We start from the raw sequence: 9,283 nt of genomic DNA, 5'->3' as shown, positions 1-9,283 counted from the left end.
TGTGAAAATGCCTTCCCACACTCAGTGCACTTGAAGGGTTTCTCTCCTGTGTGAGTTCTCTGGTGGGTCTGAAAAACTGATGGCCATGCAAATGCCTTCCCAGACACACTGCACTTGAAGGGTTTCTCTCCCGTGTGTGTTCTCTGGTGTCTTTTAAGATTATATGACTGTGAAAATGCCTCCCCACACACACTGCACTTGAAGGGTTTCTCTCCCGTGTGTTCTCTGGTGTCTTTTAAAAGCAGATGACCGCGAAAATGCCTTGTCACACACACTGCACTTGAAGGGTTTCTCTCCTGTGCGAGTTCTCTGGTGCTGTGTCAAATTTCCAGTCCGATCCGTGCTGTATGCACGCTGGTCGCATTGTTGACTTGTCATACCGAGCTGCGCTGAGTGCATTTGCTCCATCAGACCAATTCTGCGGAGGAAGCGTCAGAGGAAGCGTCAGCTGCAGACAGAAAAAAATAATATCCACACCATCTACACGTCAGTATCGAGGCACAGAGGAATGCATATATACAGTAACATGTGACTTACACGTCTATACTTATTCATATATTCATGATGCAGTGAAAAAGTTTCCCAAATTCATCACAGGGCTGTTATGGCACACAATGAGAGGGCAAATGGTCATAAACATGCCTGGAAGCCCTCGTATCTTCAAATTGAATGTTCACCCAAAACTCCGAGCACACAATTTCGGCTGTCTGGCTACAAAAGGAATATTTATGAGAGCTAAATTCAGCTGACATAGCAAAGGGTGTTGAAAAGAATACCATTTGTGTTATGCATAAATTAATGTTCAATCGCAACTTAGAGGTGTGAATCCAGGCTCAGATGTCCTTAAATGCTGGGATGAACAGTTCCGATTTCAGCTGCATGTGCGTACTGTGTTCACCTCCTGTTTCCATTTTTATAAAGAGTTCCAGAGGAAAACAAAAGTAAACTATTGTTACGTAATAACCTCCGTGTTCAACAGAGTTAATAGACGTTACTGCAAACACAAACTGTACACTGTCACTGGGTAAACAGGCGGTGGCGTGTCTAGAATCACGCCTGGCCACCTTCATCTGCTCGGCATGAATGCTTCCTCACTCCACCAAGTAATTAATTGAGGATCAACGAACATAGCTGAGGCTAACTGGAGTTTGCGTGTCTCTCTCCGTGGTGTGATGTTAACTACCTCACCTGGTATACAGGAAGTCGTGGGTTCGATTCCGACCCTGACGCCTGCTGTATATTTGGAGTTTGCGCGTCACTCCGTTTAGCGTCTTTGACCGATAGACATTGACACACGTATTCTTGTTTCTTTCAGTAAAGTTACGTAGATAGAAAATAACAATAATTGATAATACAATTACATTAAAGACCACTTGTGTTGCGATCAAAACGACGTGAGTTTTTTTGCTTTATTTACATTCATTTTTATTGTTATTTTCATTTAATTTTCTATCTACGTGACTTTACCGAAAGAACCAAGAATATTAATTCCTGCAGTCACCAAAGTTTTAAGTCAAAACATTCACACACGTTGACAAAGCCTCACCTTGTGTTGTTGTGGGCAGGTCGCTTCTGATAACAAGAGCGGTATAGCAGCTCAAGCGGGCTTGGCCTGGTGAAAAAAATAAAAACTGCGTGAATATTTACAATAAAACAAAGTTACAAAGTGGCGAGCCGGGTGAAGACAAATTAAACTTAAGCGAGATAATTAAAGTAAACGCAATCAGGCGAGGGCAGGAGGCAAGGCCCCGCGTGGCTAGGCCCCGCGTTGTAAAGTTCCAACCTGGACATCGATTCCCATGCTCGCTGCTACTCAACTGACATCCCTACGAGAGAGAGAGAGAGGCTCTACCTTGGTAAACAACAACAAAGACCACCACCACCATGAGAATCTCACCTCGGATTTCAGTGCAAGCGTGGATTGGCAGCCTCCTGTTACCTCGCGACGTCACGCGGGTAAGCAGGTAACGTGACGTCACTTCCGTGGTAAGAGACACGCCCCTCCCATAATGAGCGGCTGTAACTGAATAAATTATGTTAATGTTGACTGGCCATATGTCGAGGGATGGGGCGTGGCAGCTGAACCGACGGCGTCAACGACACATTATGTTAATGAACCGCCGGTCACTGGGCGTACCTTTGCCCAAATAAGGATTGCCACTGGATTGATATCGGCAGTGACCCAAGCGGAGGTGATGTCACGCTCAAGCGCGCCGTGGACGGGGTTGGGGGAGTGTGAATACCTTGGTGACATGACGTCACTAGCGAGGTACACCTCCCGCTGGCACTTCATGCCGATGAGGTCATGCTGAGTGGTGACGTCACAGAGCGGGGATGGAGTTTAAGTTGATTTAGCTTCATTTTCATTGCCTCCTCCCTTGGGTGCGTGAACTCAGCAACAACGTGGACATTATTGTGTGTACAGTATGTGTACGTACACACACTGTGTGTGTAGTGGGGGGCAAAGGCGGTGCATTGGCCAGTCAACTGAGTCAGTCGACCCATGGCATCTTATCATCAACCTATTTATTTATTTTATTTGATATTTGTATTAATTTTTTTATTTTTTAAATATTTTATTTTGTTTTCTATCTACGTGACTTTACCGAAAGAACCAGGAATATGGTAGCGTCTTCTCTATTTGTTGCAGAGGTTCAAAGTTCAAATCCGACAGGCACACCTGGCTACCCCAGTAACATTCACCACAATATGCGCTGTTCTGCTTCACGGCGGATGTCAAACAGAGTATTGTGTCACTCACAACGCACAGGTCATTGCATGTTGGTGTCACGGTCAAAATTGTGGTTAATTCCAGACATTATCCGGAAACTCCACAATGTAGATGACGCGTCAATGATCGCCCTCTACCGATAGACTCATGCCACGTGCAGGCCGGTGGAGGGCCACCTTGTACCACACAGGGGCAGCTGCCACTAGGGGGCGGCCTTCCATTGTTTGAGATGAGATTCGATACGAAACACCGAGTTGCTGAGGCAATTAGGCAAGCGACTTATGAGTGAAAATATGTTGTTTATAACGTAGTGAATGCTTGGGAGCTTAATTATCTCCCTAATTAATCTGCTCACAGATTTACCCAGCCCACAGATCTTACATATGAAAAGCTAACGGTCAGTGAGGTCAGCAGCACTGTAGGTTCTGGTGTCAAGGACATGGGCCTGCATTCGCTGGTCCACTGCTATATAGTCCAGCGGATGTTCTTGCTTGGACCCGGCGTGAATCCATGATGTTGTCTGGATGCACAGATGCCAGAACAGCGTGTTGGTAATGACGAGCTCACAGGCTGCACAGAAGTCTAACAGCCTCCTACCGTTGTTATTGAGTTGATCTGGCCCATGCCTTCCAATCGCTCCAGACCAGGTGCCAGCATCATCACCAAGTCGGGCATTGAAGTCACCCAACATGATGACTCTATCCCAAGGGGCCACTTTTAGCTAACACCTGTGACAGGAGGTTATAGAAGGAATCTGAATCCACGGGCTTGCCTGCATCCCTCCACTGATGTTCGTCTTCGGTGGGGGCGTAAGCAGCCACCACCACCACCATTCTCTGCCTCCTGTTGATGGGGAGGCGAGCCCAAAGTAGCCTGGGGCTTACAGCTTCTCACACCTCGCCGCCACCTTCCCACGCCGCCTTCATTCTTTTTTTCAGAATAAGAGCCACTCCTTGTTGTTTGGCAGTCTCCTGCCCCGGGTGGATGACTCTGCACCCCTCATGATGATTGGAGTCAGAGCCGGTCCACTGGATCTCCTGAATGCCACAGAGATACAGGCGGTACCGGTCCAGCTCTGTACAGAGTAGCAGCCTCTCCTCCACGTGGCCACTCTCAGTGACTTTTTGCCATTTCTAGAGGAACCCCAAGGGTAAGGATTCAGGCATTGCTCCTCACAATGTTATCGTCTGGCATCACAACCACCAAAAACACACCTGTATTTGAATTGCAAGTAACTTTAATGAACACAACGCAACCCAAACAACTGTTCGTTTGAAAAACATATCCTAAAGAATCGTCACTGGGTGTTGGCTGAGCGGGAATCAAACTCGGGTCATCATGTTTGTAGAGCAGCGCACTAACCGCTAGACTACCGCCACACACGTTACACACACACACGGTACACACACACAGTACACACACGCACGGTACACACACACACACGGTACACACACACACACGGTACACACACACGCACAGTACACACGCACAGTACACACACACGCACAGTACAAACACACACGGTACACACACACAGTACACACACACGCACAGTACACACACACGGTACACACACACACAGTACACACACACGCACAGTACACACACACGGTAGACACACACACAGTACACACACGTACGCACGGCACGCCCACACTCCTTCAGTCACGTGACTAAGGTTGACGCGCCGCCCCGTCTCCCGAGGTGACCTCTTGGCTCTCTCGTCTCTCATCGACACGTAGATTCATTTCTTACTCTTACCTAGAAGCGTCATTGTCTGTCTGTCTCTGTGGACGCAACTTGCGAGGAATTGTACCCACAAACTGTGGGGTTTACGTTTTAAATAAAGTGCCCAGATACCACGCGATAAGCCCCGTGGTGAGCCAGTGCTATTCCTATTTCCAATCTGTCAACATGAAAGTAGTTAAATTAACAATTTATTACTAATCTCCATATATACCAAAGGCAAAGTTGTGAATGTGTGCGTCTGTTAAAAATGTTTAGCATACTTCCCGACACGCACCAAACTGGAAATTTGCCATGTGGGTAATTTCCAGACTGTACACCATGCAAACATTATAAAAATAGACTTTTGTATATTTTTTGGGGGGGCGCGCAATAATGTAAAAGCATGAAAACACGACACATAGGACTTACTTTGATTAGAATCTTGGAATTGATTGTGTACATGTTGAAATTGTTAAATGACCATTTTGAGCACACTGCTGTTTTAATAAATGTTCATGATTCTGAGAATGTGTAATTCTGAGCATCATAATGACCACATTGGAATTGTCATCATGAATGGGGGTGCAATGATTTTTATAATAGGAATGCGGTTTTGAGCATGCCTATTGATATTTCGGACTAATTTATGACGATAGATTGATGATTAAAGTACGATTTTGTTTTGCTCATCAATCAGGACACTGTTAATGATGCGCATGCCCATAAATTGTTGAAATGACTAGAAATGCAAGTTGTGTATACTCTCCAACCCCATTACTCTACCTACCCATTCCCTTGACGGGCTCCGTGCCCACTTAAACCCATGGCGGTGATGATTCCACCTCTCGCTGTAACAATCAAAGCACCTCCAACTTCTGAATGCAAAGGTGCTGGTTGGTGCAACGCCAAAACACATCGACAACGTCGCTCCCAAGCCCACCCTATGTTAGTTACAGCGTTAGAATCAACAAAATAAAAAGTTCCACAGAGGAAACTAAAATGACATTACGCAATCCCCAAAGTTGCACGCGGTAGGCTACACGACTCGGAGAACAACGTCAGACTTCAAGACTTGCATCGCCATCATCATCATTCTTCCTCTCCACAAGTCATCGCACGTCAATATTCAATAAGCTGCACACACGTGCAAGTCACCTCTCGACCCCCGCCACCTGCACAGTTAACGCGATCAGACCCGGGGGTCAAATTAAAATTGTGTCGTCTTTGGTGACATATTACAATCGGTGTAATTTTAATGATGTACATACAGCAACTGCTGTACGTGCATCAAATTATATCATTGACAACAGGGTCCGCTTTTGCGACATCTGCGTGCGGTCTTTTAATTATATAGATACGTAGTCAGTTCATTAGTATGGGGTTCCTCTATAAGGAATTGTAATTGTAAAATGTATTACTTAATAATACGCTTCCAGGCCGCACTTAGCTTGTAGCAGTCAGAGCAGTTAAAATGACTGTACATGTGTAGGTATGAAATAAAATCAATTTAATTTAAATAAAATCAATTTTATTTATTAAAACATTTCATTTAATTTAACGTAGGTATAAAATAAATTAAAATAAAATAAATTTAATTTATTAAAAAAATTAATTTAAATAAAATAATTTAATTTATTTAAAATTTAATTTAACGTAGGTATGAAATAAAATTAATTTAAATAATGTAATTTATTTTAAAAATTAAATTAAACGTAGGCATTAAATAAATGTAATTTAAATAAATTTAATTTATAAAAAATTTCAATTTAATTTAACGTAGCAATGAAATAAAATAAATACATTTTAATTTATTACAAATTTAAATTAAATTTAACGTAGGTATAAAATAAATTTTAATTAAATTATTTTTTTAAAATCAAATTTAACGTAGGTATAAAATAAAATGTAATTAAATTAAATATATTTTATTTTCTACCTCAGTGACTTCACCGAAAGACGCGTGTGGACCCACGTGACATCAAGGCTGTCCTAGTCTAGGCAAGGCCTCAGGGTGTACCGGGCCTTTCACAACAACAGCCGCAGCAACAACGGTTCTCTTGAGAAAATGCTTTTAAAATAAAAAGTCAACGTAGCTTACCTTGACACTCGCGAACTTTAATGATTAAAAGAATTAAAACAAAACTAAACACTCACACGCACATGGGCGCGCGGCGTTCAGCGTGTAGGGCATTAAAAATGGTAGCGTCCTCCCCGCGATCTGATTGATCGCCGCGTGCCAAAGTGGGGAGGGGGGGAGGGCCAGCGATCCGATTGGTCGAGAGGCAAACCTGGGCGCGTCTCCGACGGTGGTGCGCAGCGATTGGTCAACGGTTGCCCTATGCTAATTTTGGTATGCTAATTAATTTTAATCTGTATGCTAATGCAGTATATTTATCCATACTCATTAAGTTTAATGTTTATCCTAAATTAGTTACAAATGTATGCTCGTTTAGTTAACATTCTATGATAGTATCGTTATATATTTTTTATGCTATAACAGCAGTGCATATTGCTGTGGTGGTACCTGCTATCTTTACAGCAGTGCATACTGACTGTGGTGGTACCTGCTACCTCTCCTTCTTTCCACAGAGCTACAAGACAACCAGAGTCTAGTCGTCCTACACATCGTCAGCAAGATGGATGAGGTGAGCTACGTCTGGCTGTGTGTGGCGCCGAGCGTGAAGATTTTCTTCTCTTCTGCAGCGTGCGTCCACGTCAACTTTCACTATCAAGTGCGCCCAGACTCCTCCACGGCTCCGCTGCCTCTCCTGCCCTCGTCCTCCTGCTTCCGCTCCGTCCGATCGCCCCCCTCTCCTCCCGCCCCTTGCCGTCTCTCTTCACATGCGCACTCCGACCTCCCTCGCCTTCCACGTCAGGAGGTACGCCCGAGATCACTCGTCCTGCCCGCACCAGCGGCTCACCCATCGTCTGACCGCGTCTCCGTTCACGCAGGTAAGGGCACCATCACGGCGTAGCGGTTAGCGGCGCTGCGCCATTCTCGCTCACGGCCAATACCAGCGACAATTAGGGGCCGTCCGTGAATGACGTCACGCACCTAGAGGGGGGGGGGCGAGGTCAGACGTTTGTGACGATGTGTGACAAGGGGGGGGGGGGGTTTGAGAAACGTGACGTCACATCAAATTGCGCAACTTTAAATAAATATAAACACGTTCTACTTGATTAAATAGACTTTGTAATGTTTTCTACCTACAACATCAGAGTGCAGCGCTACATTAAATACGCACTACAATGACAATAGTTTAAAGGGATTTGAAATCACGTGACGTCATTTAAGGTCGGCCCCTTACCTGAAGCAGTCCTGAGCGTCACTTAGGTGGACTCAGCCATAATTAAGGAGGTGGTGAGGTGGGTGGGGGTGCTAACATCAGAATTTGAGAGACGAGCAGCCAGCCGTGGTTCTGTCCACACCAGCCCCTGGTGTTGTTCCATTGCGACCCTCACCGGTGCTCGCTAACAGCGCACGCCCAGTGGGAGTCGATGAGTCCGTGGGTTTCTGTGCGAGTCCGTGGGTCCATGTGTGGGTCTGTGGATGCGTCAGTCTACATTGGGGAGCCTTTGTCTTTGCAGTTTGGGGACTAGTGCAGCACTAGTGTGTAGTAGTGTAGTGTATAGTAGTGTATAGTGTAGTGTATAGTATAAGTGTTTAGTGTAGTGTATAGTGTAGTGTGTAGTAGTGTAGTGTGTAGTGTAGTGTGTAGTAATGTAGTGTGTAGTGTAGTGTATAGTAATGAATAGTAGTGTATAGTGTAGTGTATAGTAGTGAATAGTAGTGTATAGTGTAGTGTATAGTAGTGCATATTGTAGTGTATATTGTAGTGTATAAGTGTATAGTGTAGTGTATAATAGTGTATTGTATAGTAGTGTAGTGTATAGTGTAGTGTATAGTGTAGTGTATAATAGTGTATATTGTAGTGTATAGTGTAGTGTATAATAGTGTATGGTATAGTAGTGTGTATTGTAATGTATAAGTGTATAGTGTAGTGTATAGTAGTGTAGTGTATAGTAGTGTATAGTGTAGTGTATAAGTGTTTATCATAGTGTAGTGTATAGTAGTGTAGCGTATAGTAGTGTATAGTGTAGTGTATAGTGTAGTGTATAGTAGTGTATATTGTAATGTATAAGTGTATAGTGTAGTGTATAGTAGTGTATAGTATAGTGTATAAGTGTTTAGTATAGTGTAGTGTATAGTAGTGTAGTGTATAGTGTAGTGTATAGTAATGTAGTGTAGTGTATAGTGTAGTGTATAGTTTAGTATACTAGTTATCACGTGACTAGTGTAGCTAGCCAGGTGGTGACCACACTCGTGCGTGCATCTCCACTTGTCCGTGTTTGCAAGTACGCGCTCGTGTGTGCATGTGCAACCGCGTGTTTGTTCGTGTCTGTATGTACGCACACTGTTGCACATGGTTCGCTCGTGTGGGTGTGTAGTGGAACGCACCGCTCATGAAAACGTTGCCTCGTTACGCGGTAAATGATGCGGCCCAACAGGAGGGAACTGCAGGGATGAGGCTCTCCGCTCTTGGTGCTGTGAATTAAAACAGCGCCAGGGTGGAGCGTCCCGTCCCTACAGCTCGTAGCTGTGACGGAGTGAGAGTGATCAGCGGACAGCCACCATGGTTGCCAGGTAAGGGGAGACTTCACCTGAAACTCTCCTCCACACGTGTTCCCCATGAACATTGTCGCAATAAAACGTACGATCAGGAATCTTTAAAATATCCGACCTTTGTTGTTCCACAAGAATATTAACGCTCAGACTCGCATCGAACTCTTCGTGAATTCACTTGGTCAAACAGTTCAGGTACT

The 9,283-nt window shown here is 44.5% G+C and overlaps 1 long non-coding RNA gene across 1 annotated transcript; it reads right to left on the bottom strand.

Annotated features, from left to right (window-relative positions):
• Positions 1-6,558: 6,558 nt before the first annotated feature.
• On the bottom strand, positions 6,559-8,990 carry LOC142920520 (uncharacterized). The gene is made up of 2 exons (XR_012938875.1): positions 8,919-8,990; positions 6,559-7,514 (listed from the first exon to the last, which is right to left on the bottom strand). It is a non-coding gene; the product is annotated as an uncharacterized LOC142920520 (long non-coding RNA).
• Positions 8,991-9,283: the final 293 nt, after the last annotated feature.

Source organism: Petromyzon marinus, unplaced genomic scaffold (genome assembly GCF_048934315.1).
Source record: "Petromyzon marinus isolate PM22_M1 ecotype Great Lakes invasive population unplaced genomic scaffold, UKy_Petmar_22M1.pri1.0 PM_G_Scaffold_72, whole genome shotgun sequence".
In the NCBI taxonomy this organism is placed as follows: domain Eukaryota; kingdom Metazoa; phylum Chordata; class Hyperoartia; order Petromyzontiformes; family Petromyzontidae; genus Petromyzon; species Petromyzon marinus.
The sequence above is the reverse complement of the archived record's forward strand: the minus strand, read 5'-3'. Positions and strand labels throughout refer to the sequence as shown.